This window comes from Sinohyriopsis cumingii, chromosome 9, assembly GCF_028554795.1.
Source record: "Sinohyriopsis cumingii isolate HCF-2022 chromosome 9, ASM2855479v2, whole genome shotgun sequence".
Lineage (NCBI taxonomy): Eukaryota > Metazoa > Mollusca > Bivalvia > Unionida > Unionidae > Sinohyriopsis > Sinohyriopsis cumingii.
Window position 1 is genome coordinate 14,184,505 of NC_142969.1, and position 12,231 is coordinate 14,196,735.

The 12,231-nt window shown below is 35.0% G+C and overlaps 1 protein-coding gene across 1 annotated transcript in view; it reads left to right on the plus strand.

Annotated features, from left to right (window-relative positions):
- Window positions 1-12,231, plus strand: part of LOC149791303 (uncharacterized) — a 117,491-nt gene that overhangs the window by 35,754 nt on the left and 69,506 nt on the right. The window lies entirely within an intron of this gene.

Consider the following 12,231-nt stretch of genomic DNA (forward strand, 5'->3'; position numbering starts at 1 on the left):
CAGACCTCCATGCTGTTATAAATCTGTAATTTTAACAATCTTCAGATCTCCATGCTGGAATACAAACTGTAATGTTAACAGTCATCACACCTCCATGCTGTAATAAAAAACTGTAATTTTAATAATCTTCAGGCCTCCATGCATTAATAAAAACTGTAGTTTTAACAATAGTCAGACCTCCATGCTGGAATACAAACTGTAATATTAAGAATCATCACACCTCCATGCTGTAATAAAAACTATAATTTTAATAATATTCAGACCTCCATGCTTTAATAAAAACTGTAATTTTAACAATCTTCAGACCTCCATGCTGGAATACAAACTGTAATGTTAAGAATCATCACACCTCCATGCTGTAATAAAAACTGTAATTTTAATAATATTCAAACCTCCATGCTTTAATAAAAACTGTAATTTAACAATCGTCTGACCTCCATGCTTTAATACAGCTGTCATTTTAATAATCTTTGAACCTCATGCTGTAATAAAAACTCTAATTTTAACAGTCATCAGACCTTCATGTATTAGTAAAACTGTAGTTTTTATAATCTGCAGACCTCCATGCTGTAAAATAAAACTGTAATTTTAACAATCTTCAAACCTCCATGCTTTAATAAAACTGTAATTTTAACAATCTTCAGACCTCCATGATTTAGCACAAACTGTAATTTTAACAATCTTCAGACCTCCATGATTTAGCACAAACTGTAATTTTAACAATCTTCAGACCTCCGTGATTTAGCACAAACTGTAATTTTAACAATCTTCAGACCTCCATGATTTAGCACAAACTGTAATTTTAACAATCTTCAGACCTCCATGATTTAGCACAAACTGTAATTTTAACAATCTTCAGACCTCCATGATTTAGCACAAACTGTAATTTTAACAATCTTCAGACCTCCATGATTTAGCACAAACTGTAATTTTAACAATCTTCAGACCTCCATGATTTAGCACAAACTGTAATTTTAACAATCGTCAGACCTGAATGCTTTGATAAAAACTAAATGTTACCATCTTTAGACCTCTATGCTTTAAAGTTTGTTTCCAGCATCTTCAGACTTCGACGCTTATTATCTTGAGGTATCACATGGATTTTAACACTACCTGTCTGTAAAACCAAATAAATACCCTTGCGTGTAAAAATTAAGAAAGGGGAAAAATTATCTCAGGTTTTTTCTGTGATGGATCCAGCAAAAATTTTAATGGGTAATCAGTTGGATTAAATTATTTCCAGAGAAACAGATTTTACAGATTGTTTACCTTTACCTAATTTTCTACAAAAAGCATGACCATTTCACAGTTTGAAGATTTTCACCTTTAAAATTGTTTTAATATCTGACGTAACGCCTTAACTCAGTAAATGCGCTTCCTTTCGTTCCTTCAGCAAATTATAAATTATTAAAATTATGATCATTTATAATATATACTTCTTTCAAAGACTATCTGTGCCGTGCGCTCAGCGTTAATATGTTAGCATTAGGGCTGGTCTGTGACTGAAAATGTGACTGGATGGGACATCATGCTGCGTGTCTGCGGCATGATGATCCAGTGCTAGACATCACTGTAAACAGCCACACTGCAGACATCGATGCGATATGACTGAATTTTTTTTAACAGCTACGTTAAAAATCCTAAGCACACACACACACACACACACACACACACACACACACTATCTGTGCCATGCTTTGTCACGTTTGTTTGCTTTGTTTATCTAGACACACACATACACAGATCGTCTCACCTGTGTCTAGTTTTATAAAACTTTGCGAATCTAATAACAACTTAAAAATAGACATGGAGTTTACTAGTTTTACGACTGTTTCAACAGTTTCTTATCTATTTTTCCCATTATTTTACTTTTGCTTGTAGTTTCCACTCATATCTTTGTAGTTTCCACTCGTATCATTGCAGTTTCCACTCACATCATTCTAGTTTCCACTCATATCATTGAGGCATATAATAGTCCAGGTTTTCATCGACTTCTTGCATTGAGTAGTTGTCAATCTAATTACAATCTGATCGCCACGGTCCTTCACGTAGGACAGTGGACATTTGTTTTTGATCAGATTGCAGTAGAGTTTTTTTATATTGTAGGTTGTTGTTTTGTTACTTCTCGTAATAAAGAGATTGCTTTACTCGAAACTATGGGAAACTTTTATAAATACACCATTACCAATTTTACAATATATATACCGTAATTCACTCCACCCCCGAAGAATCCCTCCACACATTCTACGATGTATTCATTTCTGTTATATGTAGCGTACATGATGCTAGGTATCCTGGACTTTGTGAAGGAACACACGAAGAAAATTACGCGTTATCTAAAATCAAATTTGTGGTCGATGAAATCCTTTATATGACTACAGACAAGAGAAATGGTTAGAATTACGATCATATACTATCACGTATGTCGTGTAGTACATGAAAAAGAAATTCCCGAAGGAAAGTATACACATCCAATGATAACGACTCGTTGAGAGAGAGAGAGAGAGAGAGAGAGAGAGAGAGAGTGAGAGAGAGAGATTCATTGAATTAAAACAGTATGCAAACAATGGTCTACTGTCAAAAGCCAAACTATGTTTATTCACATGGTTGGGCGAATCATAGTTTCATATACCAGCAGCAATACATTCTGAACAGTGGTATAAAATACAACCACAACAGTGGTATATCAGATTGCTTGATACCAACACTTCCAAAGTCAGGCTATTCTTAAAGACCGTGATTGGGTTGAGCTACAGCACTGACGAGTGTACGGGTTTGTTCTATTTACGTTGGATGATTTATCGCATGCAGTTTCATAGTTTAACTTACAGGTTAGAAAATATGATCCTATCGTCGCGCTTTGCCTCTTTTGCGCTAATCCAGACAAATGCAGTTTTGATTTAATCATTTACGTTGCAGTGTTGACTCATCCAGTATGTTTTATTGACTGTACGTGCATGTTGTTCAGGTGTGCAACACGATTACATAGCAATATTCATCAGTTTATTAAAGTGTTAATTTAAATTGACATTGTGCTGTGCCACTCTGCAATTCATACTAGTTCATACATTTAATTTCCAGATGTGATTATTTCATTCTTACTTTCCTCCTCTCATACATCCACACCACGTCATCCTTTCTTACTTGTCGTCCGCCTTTCCTTTGATCTAACCCTATATATACATATATATATATATATATATATATATATATATATATATATATATATATATATATATATATATATATATATATATATATATATATATATATAGGTATCTCTGTATTTGTTAATCTGTCTGTCTGTCTTCTAAAGAATATCTTGTTCTGAACACGAAAGCTGCAATGTGTTATCACTTGGCTGATAACCAGATGACCACGTAGACAGACAGAAAGACGGATAGATAGATAGATAGATAGATAGATAGATAGATAGATGGATGGATGGATGGATGGATGGATGGATGGATGGATAGATAGATATATAGATAGATAGATCGATAGATGGATGGATGGATGGATGGATAGCTAGCTAGCTAGATAGATAGATAGATAGATAGATAGATAGATCGGTAGATGGATGGATGGATGGCTAGCTAGCTAGCTAGCTAGATAGATAGATAGATAGATGGATGGATGGATGGATGGATGGATGGCTAGCTAGATAGATAGATAGATATATAGATAGATGGATGGATGGATGGATGGATGGATGGCTAGCTAGCTAGCTAGCTAGCTAGACAGATAGATAGATAGATCGATAGATAGATAGATAGATATATAGATAGATAGATATATAGCTGGCTGGCTGGCTAGCTAGCTAGCTAGCTAGATAGATCGATCGATCGATCGATAGCTGGCTGGCTGGCTGGCTAGATAGATAGATAGATAGAGATAGATGAATGGATGGATGGATGGATGGCTGGATGGATAGATAGATAGATAGATAGATAGATAGATAAGCAGACCTGCTTATACACATTCCCAGTTAAATTTTTACGGAAAATGTATGCTTACTTTCGAATGTAAATTAATTGATTAATATAATATAATTGATAACAAATAGTATGCCTTTCAACCTATGCATTTTTTCCATGCAATTCCACGTATGTATTCAGGGGCATGTAGATAAATCGCTAGTATTATTTTGTTGGTTTGCCGTTAATGGAGGAGAATGATAAAACATTTTAGGCAATAACTGTCACTCAAAATGAAGAAGGGAACACTTGTCAAAGACCCGTTTGTGTTGACGTGACAAAGTTTTAATGTGGCCAAAGGTGAAAATGATTTGAACTCACATAATGAAACAGTCCACTGGTTACAATCAGTTGTTAACTGTATTTACTCAGTGGATTGGATATAATCTGAAATTTGGATCACCTCTCTGTTAATTAAAGCACATAAAAACTAAATTATCGTTTGTTTGATAAAATGAATGATTCAAATACTCAGCGGTCAACCAGTGACTGTAACATAGAGAACACGAAGGACATGCACGGCAATGGTAGGTGAGTACAATTTTCGATGATGTTTATACATACGGAAAAAAATGTTGCTGTGAAATTGGAAAGAGAAAAAAATACAACATTTATATAATGGCTTTAAAAGCTTTTGTGTCACTTAAAATTGTAATCAAAGTCCATATAATATATTGGTTATAAATATACTCCATATAATACCATCTACATTCTCCTATGAGTCGGATCTAATTGAAAGCGGCATATGTACAGATAATACACCGGCAGATCTGAGCTTATGCCATTTGTTATGATTAATAAGCAGAACAATCAACACAGATCTTGATCTGCCAGCTCAATAGGTGACGCCAGTTCTTGGTGTATGTTGATTTTTTATTTTGAATCTGACATATATACTACTAAATACAGACGTGTCACCATTTGAAAATTTTCTGCCTTTAGTTTATTACTCGGCCTAAGTCTAAGGTCAATTATTTTTAACAGCAATTTTGAAAAATTAATAAAAGATAATATCTAACTTTTTTTTTTGGTAAAGAACGTAAAGTTTCACTCTTCGTTTCTTTGATATGGACACACAATTCCATGTAAATCCTATTCAAATAATGACACACAATCAAATTAAATACTCAGATGTCAGCATCGTTCCGTCTAAATCCCGGATCTTGACAGTATATTTTCCCAGGGTTTTATTTCTGAGCATGCGTAAATGATTACGAAAGCAGAACTTTGAATACAGGGTTATCACATTATTTTCAAAGCCCCCAACCAACCAATCGACTAACCAACAACAAAAAATAAAAATAAATGAGCAAATAATGAAGCGAGCAACCAAAAAATAAATACAACAACAACAACAACTACAACAAAGCTGAAAGGACTTGTAGCCTCTTTCTTCAGGTCCAACTTTCAAAAATAAAATCCGTCTGGGGGTATCTAGGCCGTTTCTTTTCAATCGATTTTGTTGACTTCACAGAACACATATCTAATGTATTTGTATTAAAATAAAGTTTAGTTTGTTCATGAAAGAAGAAAGATACACACAGAATATTCTTTGAAATAAATAAAAATATTATTCACTTTTCTTGCACCTACCCCCCCCCTTCAAATTCGTAGAAAGCATATCTTCTCCAAATGCATTACACAAATAGTAAACTCTACGTACACAGATAGTAAACTCTACGTACACAAATAGTAAACTCTACTTACACAAATAGTAAACTCTACGTACACAAATAGTAAACTCTACGTACACAAATAGTAAACTCTACTTACACAAATAGTAAACTCTACTTACACAAATAGTAAACTCTACGTACACAAATAGTAAACTCTACTTACACAAATAGTAAACTCTACGTACCCAAATAGTAAAATCTACGTACACAAATAGTAAACTCTACGTTTAGCCATTTTGCGAATGCGAGCAGTATCTAAATAGTGACCAAAGTGGGCGGTACCATTTCCTGGGGGGCGTTGGGATTACCGAGGGGTGGAGGCACGAATGCCGAATAATGCTTTTTACGGGGTAAGGTAGGGGGCATTGAGGATAACCAAGCGTGAAGTGGCCCACAAAATATTGGGAACCACTGATATAAATGAATGGTATATATGATTCAATACAAATTGTAATTATCCTTCCACCCTTTGCCTACAAAATAAACATCTCCTAAAAATATGTGTGCATGTTTGTTCGTTCTCTCTCTCTCTCTCTCTCTCTCTCTCTCTTTTCCAGTCTGTAAATACTTGATGCAAATGCGTAACATCCACTTTGTAAATACTATATTGAAAATACTGGCACACATTGGCCGACTTTTCGGTTTATTTAAGTAAATGTACAACGCACCTTGTCGAAGCCTGCAAAACGCCGATAGTGATGTATTTTATGTCTTACGTCTTATGAAAAACTCGAGCATTATGATTGACTAAATACAGATTTTATTTTATTTTTTGGGTGGGGTCTTTATATTTTCCTCAGTTAATGAGGGTATAATACCGCAAAGGAAAATTTTTGGGCACGCTATCATTTGACGAGACCAATTATCTTCATTGCACTGTTTCATTCTCACCTGTAGATGCTTAATGGGCATAGCCTACAATCTTAGTGAAATGTTTGTTAAACTTCGCCCATATCTACCTCATTATTTATAAAACGTAATTAAATGTTATTAAACTTCAACAATTTTACATCATTATTTATACCGAGTGTATCGAATTGGTATGTAATCATCGGTATGTCTACTTTATCTAATTGATATTCGTTTTTAATCTTTGACGGTAGCTTTCAATTTCTCAACGGGAAAGTAAACTGCTGCGTCATATAATGTCTTTTGAAATATATCCCAATGAATGATGCTCAGTCAGTATATTTTACATATTTTACTAATAAATTTTATTTAAACGTATTTTTGAATTCTTGTGTACTATGAGAATATAGGCAGGAGTTTATTCACATGGTGCAGGAAGAAATCAACAGCTTCTATACTTTCATGTTATCGACGTTCTCATCAAGTGCATTGTCAGTGTCATTATCATGATTACCGTAAGGTCGTTTGAATCATAATGGTGAGTGTCAACTTGAAAGTTACCCAAATCAATCATGGAAACATCAGTCGGTAATAATCTCAGTTTTGACAACACGTGACGTACCTGCACTAAACAATTATATGTTCTGAATATGTAATTCTTTTGACCACCACCCCCCAGCTCTTTAGTTTTCATAAATGTGCATGCATTCAGTATTTCAGAATATATGCATATGATTTGCAAACCTGATGTGCAACTGAAACACATAAGGCCCCAAGCAAGCCCAACAAGAAAACACACAAACATGGATATAGACACGCACAGACACAAACACGTATATACTTTTCGAGGTCACAATGTTAACATCGACAATTATGATGTTTTGAAGAACAAAAACTCGCCCGTTAATTAAATATGTTGTCACATCGTGTGAAATATATGTTAACCGTCTGTCATTTTATAAGATATATTTTCTATACATTTACCGGTATTGGCTACGTACATATCAGTTTCAAAAATGACTTTTGAAAATAGCGAGAAGACATTCAAAGTTCAATGATTATGTTATAAAGTGAGTTTCATGCACAATTTAGACGACCAAAACATTTAAAAGACCATCTTATGTGTGGCTGGTCGAACTGAAATCATAATATGAAAATATGAATACACAGATGTACAGACAGACAGACGCTGTCTGATCTCTAAACAAATGTCCGATGCAACTATTTTCAAGAGGTCATAAGCAGGAGTTAATCAACTAAAGGTTAGGGTTGTTGTTGTTGTTGAGTTTAATTATAGTGGCGTGCGCACAATTGTGCATGTGCCACTTTTTTCTGACTGCACCGCAGCCTGCTAGTTGTTTCTGGGGAAGGGAATGGTGCCACCCCCAGGCTTTTATGGGTTCAAGGAACCCTGATAGTTTGGCCTCAATCTGTGGGTCCATAAAGGCCCTTTACAGTTGAATGGTTGGCTGTCATTAGTGGGAAGGAGGGTTCGGGTACGGTCCTGGTTGCTTCACATCGCTGGTTTCTTGTTGCATTTGCCTGGTGTTTCTTGCGTTTTTTGTTGTTTTTTGTTGTTTTTTCCCTTCAAAATGTTCTAAAAAGATGTGTGTGTTCCATGCTGTTTATAGAGGTTGTTAGTAGAAATCATGTATGAAGAGAGATTTTCAAGGTTATTATGGTATTACTAGTCGAGGTGTTTAGGGTGTGCTTCCTACGTTATGTTATTTATAAGTTTAGGTTAGGATGTTTCAGTAAAAACTACAATTACGTCGTTTTAAATGTAATGCTAACGACGTCAACATGTTGGCCAAACCACTGTTGGCCAAAACTACTGACTTTACAAGCAGAATCAATAATCACAAAATACACATTATAAACAAGGTCAGCACTAAATTTGCCAACCATTTTATCTTAGCGGACACTAGGTCCAGTCCCGCGAAATGATACCCACTGAGTCAAATTACAGATGGATTGATAATGAGCGTGACACTAGGTCCAGTCACGCGAAATAATACCATCTGAGTCAAATCACAGATAGTCTGCTAATGAGCTTGGTCATAAATAGAAATAGTAGATACTGCATATGCGAACACATGCCGAATTTGTCTTAAACAACCCACCAACCACCCATTAGTCCAAAAATGTTCTGATTAACCCACCGTGCGTCAATTTTTTTTGTTGTCATTTTGGTCATTATCACTCTGCGCTAGCGACATCTATATTATTATTATTATTATTATCATGCCACCACATCCACGGCAATGTAAAACCTTGCACTGAATCTCTTTTAACGTTTTATTTAATTATTGTTTTTTATATCCCGGATTTCGACTGTATATTTTCCCAGGGTTTTATTTCTGTGCCTGCGTAAATAATACCGAAAGCAGAACTTTGAATACAGGGTTATCACATTATTTTCAAAGCACACCCCCACCAACCAACAACAAAAAGGAATAAACGAATACATAATGAAGGGAGCAACCAAACAACAAATACAACATCATCAACAGCAAAGCTGAAAGGACTTGTAGCCTCTTTCTTCAGGTCCAACTTTTCTAACAAAAATTCCGTTTTTCGGTATCTAGGCCGTTTCTTTTCAATCGATTTTGTTGACTTTATAAAACACATATCTAACGTATTTGTATAAAAATGAAGTTTAGTTTGTTCATGAAAGAAGAAAGATACATACAGAATATTCTTTGAAATAAATAAAAATATTCACTTTTCTTGTACCTACACCAACTTCCCAAAATTCGTAGAAAGCATATCTTCTCCGAATGCATTACACAAATAGTAAACTCTACGTACACAAATAGTAAACTCTACGTACACAAATAGTGAACTCCACATACACAAAGAGTAAACCCTACGTTTAGCCATTTTGCGAATGTGAGCAGTATCTAAATAGTGACCAAAGTGGGCGGTACCATCTCCTGGGGGACGTTGGGATTACCGAGGGGTGGGGGCACAAATGCTGAAAAATGCTTTTTACGATGTAAGGTAGGGGACATTGAGGATAACTAAGCTTGAAGTGGTCCACAAAATATTGGGAACCACTGATATAAATGAATGGTATATTCAATACAAATTGTGATTATCCTTCCACCCTTTGCCTACAAAATAAACATCTCCTAAAATATATGGGCATGTCTGTTCTCTCTCTCTCTCTCTCTCTCGCTTCCAATCTATAAATACTTGATGCAAATGCATAACATCCACTTTGTAAATACTATATTGAAAATATTGGCACACATTGGCCGACTTTTCGGTTTATTTAAGTAAATGTACAACGCACCTTGTCGAAGCTTGCAAAACGCCGATAGTGATGCATCTTATGTCTTACGTCTTATGAAAAACTCGAGCATTATGATTGACTAAATACAGATTTTATTTTATTTTTTGGGTGGGGTCTTTATATTTTCCTCAGTCAATGAGGGTATAAGGGTATACACTGCAAAGCAAAATTATTGGGCACACTTTCATTTGACGAGACCAATTATCTTCATTGCACTGTTTGATTCTCACCTGTAGATGCTTAATGGGCATAGCCTACAATCTTAGTGAAATGTTTGTTAAACTTCGCCCATATCTACCTCATTATTTATAAAACGTAATTAAATGTTATTAAACTTCAACAATTTTACATCATTATTTATACCGAGTGTATCGAATTGGTATGTAATCATCGGTATGTCTACTTTATCTAATTGATATTCGTTTTTAATCTTTGACGGTAGCTTTCAATTTCTCAACGGGAAAGTAAACTGCTGCGTCATATAATGTCTTTTGAAATATATCCCAATGAATGATGCTCAGTCAGTATATTTTACATATTTTACTAATAAATTTTATTTAAACGTATTTTTGAATTCTTGTGTACTATGAGAATATAGGCAGGAGTTTATTCACATGGTGCAGGAAGAAATCAACAGCTTCTATACTTTAATGTTATCGACATTCTTATCAAGTGCATTGTCAGTGTCATTATCATGATTACCGTAAGGTCGTTTGAATCATAATGGTGAGTGTCAACTTGAAAGTTACCCAAATCAATCATGGAACATCAGTCCCAGCTTTATAGTTTTCATAAATGTGCATGCATTCAGTATTTTAGAATATATGTATATGATTTGCAAACCTGATGTGCAACTGAAACACAAAAGGCCCCAAGCAAACCCAACAAGAAAACACACAGACACGGACACAGACACACACACACAGACGCATATACCTTTCAAGGTCACAATGTTTATCATTCACAATTATGATGTTTTGAAGAACAAAAACTAGCGCGTTAATTAGATATGTTGTGACATCGTGTGAAATATATGTTGACCGTCTGTCATTTTATAAGATATATTTTCTGTACATTTACCAGTATTGGCTACGTACATATCAGTTTCAGAAATGACTTGAAAATAGTGAGAAGACATTCAAAGTTCAATGTTTATGTTTTAAAGTGAGCTTCATGCACAATTTAGACGACCAAAACATTTAAAAGACCATCGTATGCGTGGCTGGTCGAACTTAAATCGTAATATGAAAACATGAATACACAGATGTACAGACAGACAGACGCTGTCTGATCTCTAAACAAATGTCCGATGCAACTATTTTCAAGAGGTCATAAGCAGGAGTTAATCAACCAAAGGTTAGGATGTTTCAGTAAACACTACAATTACGTCGTTGTAAATGTAATGCTAACGACGTCAACATGTTGGCCAAACTACTGACTTTACAAGCAGAATCAATAATCACAAAATACACATTATAAACAAGGTCAGCACTAAACTAGCCAACCATTTTATCTTAGCGGACACCAGGTCCAGTCCCGCGAAATGATATCCACTGAGTCAAATTACAGATGGACTGATAATGAGCGTGACACTAGGTCCAGTCACGCGAAATGATACCATCTGAGTCAAATCACAGGTATTCTGCTAATGAGCTTAGTCATACATAGAAATAGTAGATACTGCATATGCAAACACATGCCGAATTTGTCTTAAACAACCCACCAACCACCCACTAGTCCAAAAATGCTCTGACTAACCCACCGTGCGTCAGTTTCTTTTCTGTCATTTTAGTCATTATCACTCTGCTCTAGCGACATCCAATTTACTATTATTATTATTCCACCCCGTCCACGGTAATGTAAAATCTTGCATTGAATCTCTTGTAACGTTTTATTTAATTGTTTCTTTTTTTTTAATATCCCAGACACACAGGTAGATATGCTCGGATTTGGATCGTGGATATAGTCCGTTACATAGTTTGGACACAAGTATAAAAGAAATACATCAAGAGAGAGAGAGAGAGAGAGAGAGATTACAAAGGTTTATTTGATTTGATTGAGAGAGATAAATAGCTTGATTTATTGAAGCATATTTTGTACGTACTCCACTTCTTCTGAAATGTTTTATCTTGAGAATGCTTAAAAGCATTGCATTTTCTACTAAATATTTGGTGATGAGAGCTTGTTTAAAATGTGATATATGAGGATGGGTATTACAATACTTATAAATATAATAATGGGATAACGCTTATGAATGTAATAATTTGCATGTATTGGGATAACGCTTATGAATGTAATAATTTGCATGTATTGGGATAACAGTGAAAACATCATCTGCGTCTTGCCTATTGTATATTCTAAACAACACCTGTCTCTGGATAAATTATAATTTTGTTCACATTTTGTAGTAATTAGTGTCACAGTCTGCCGC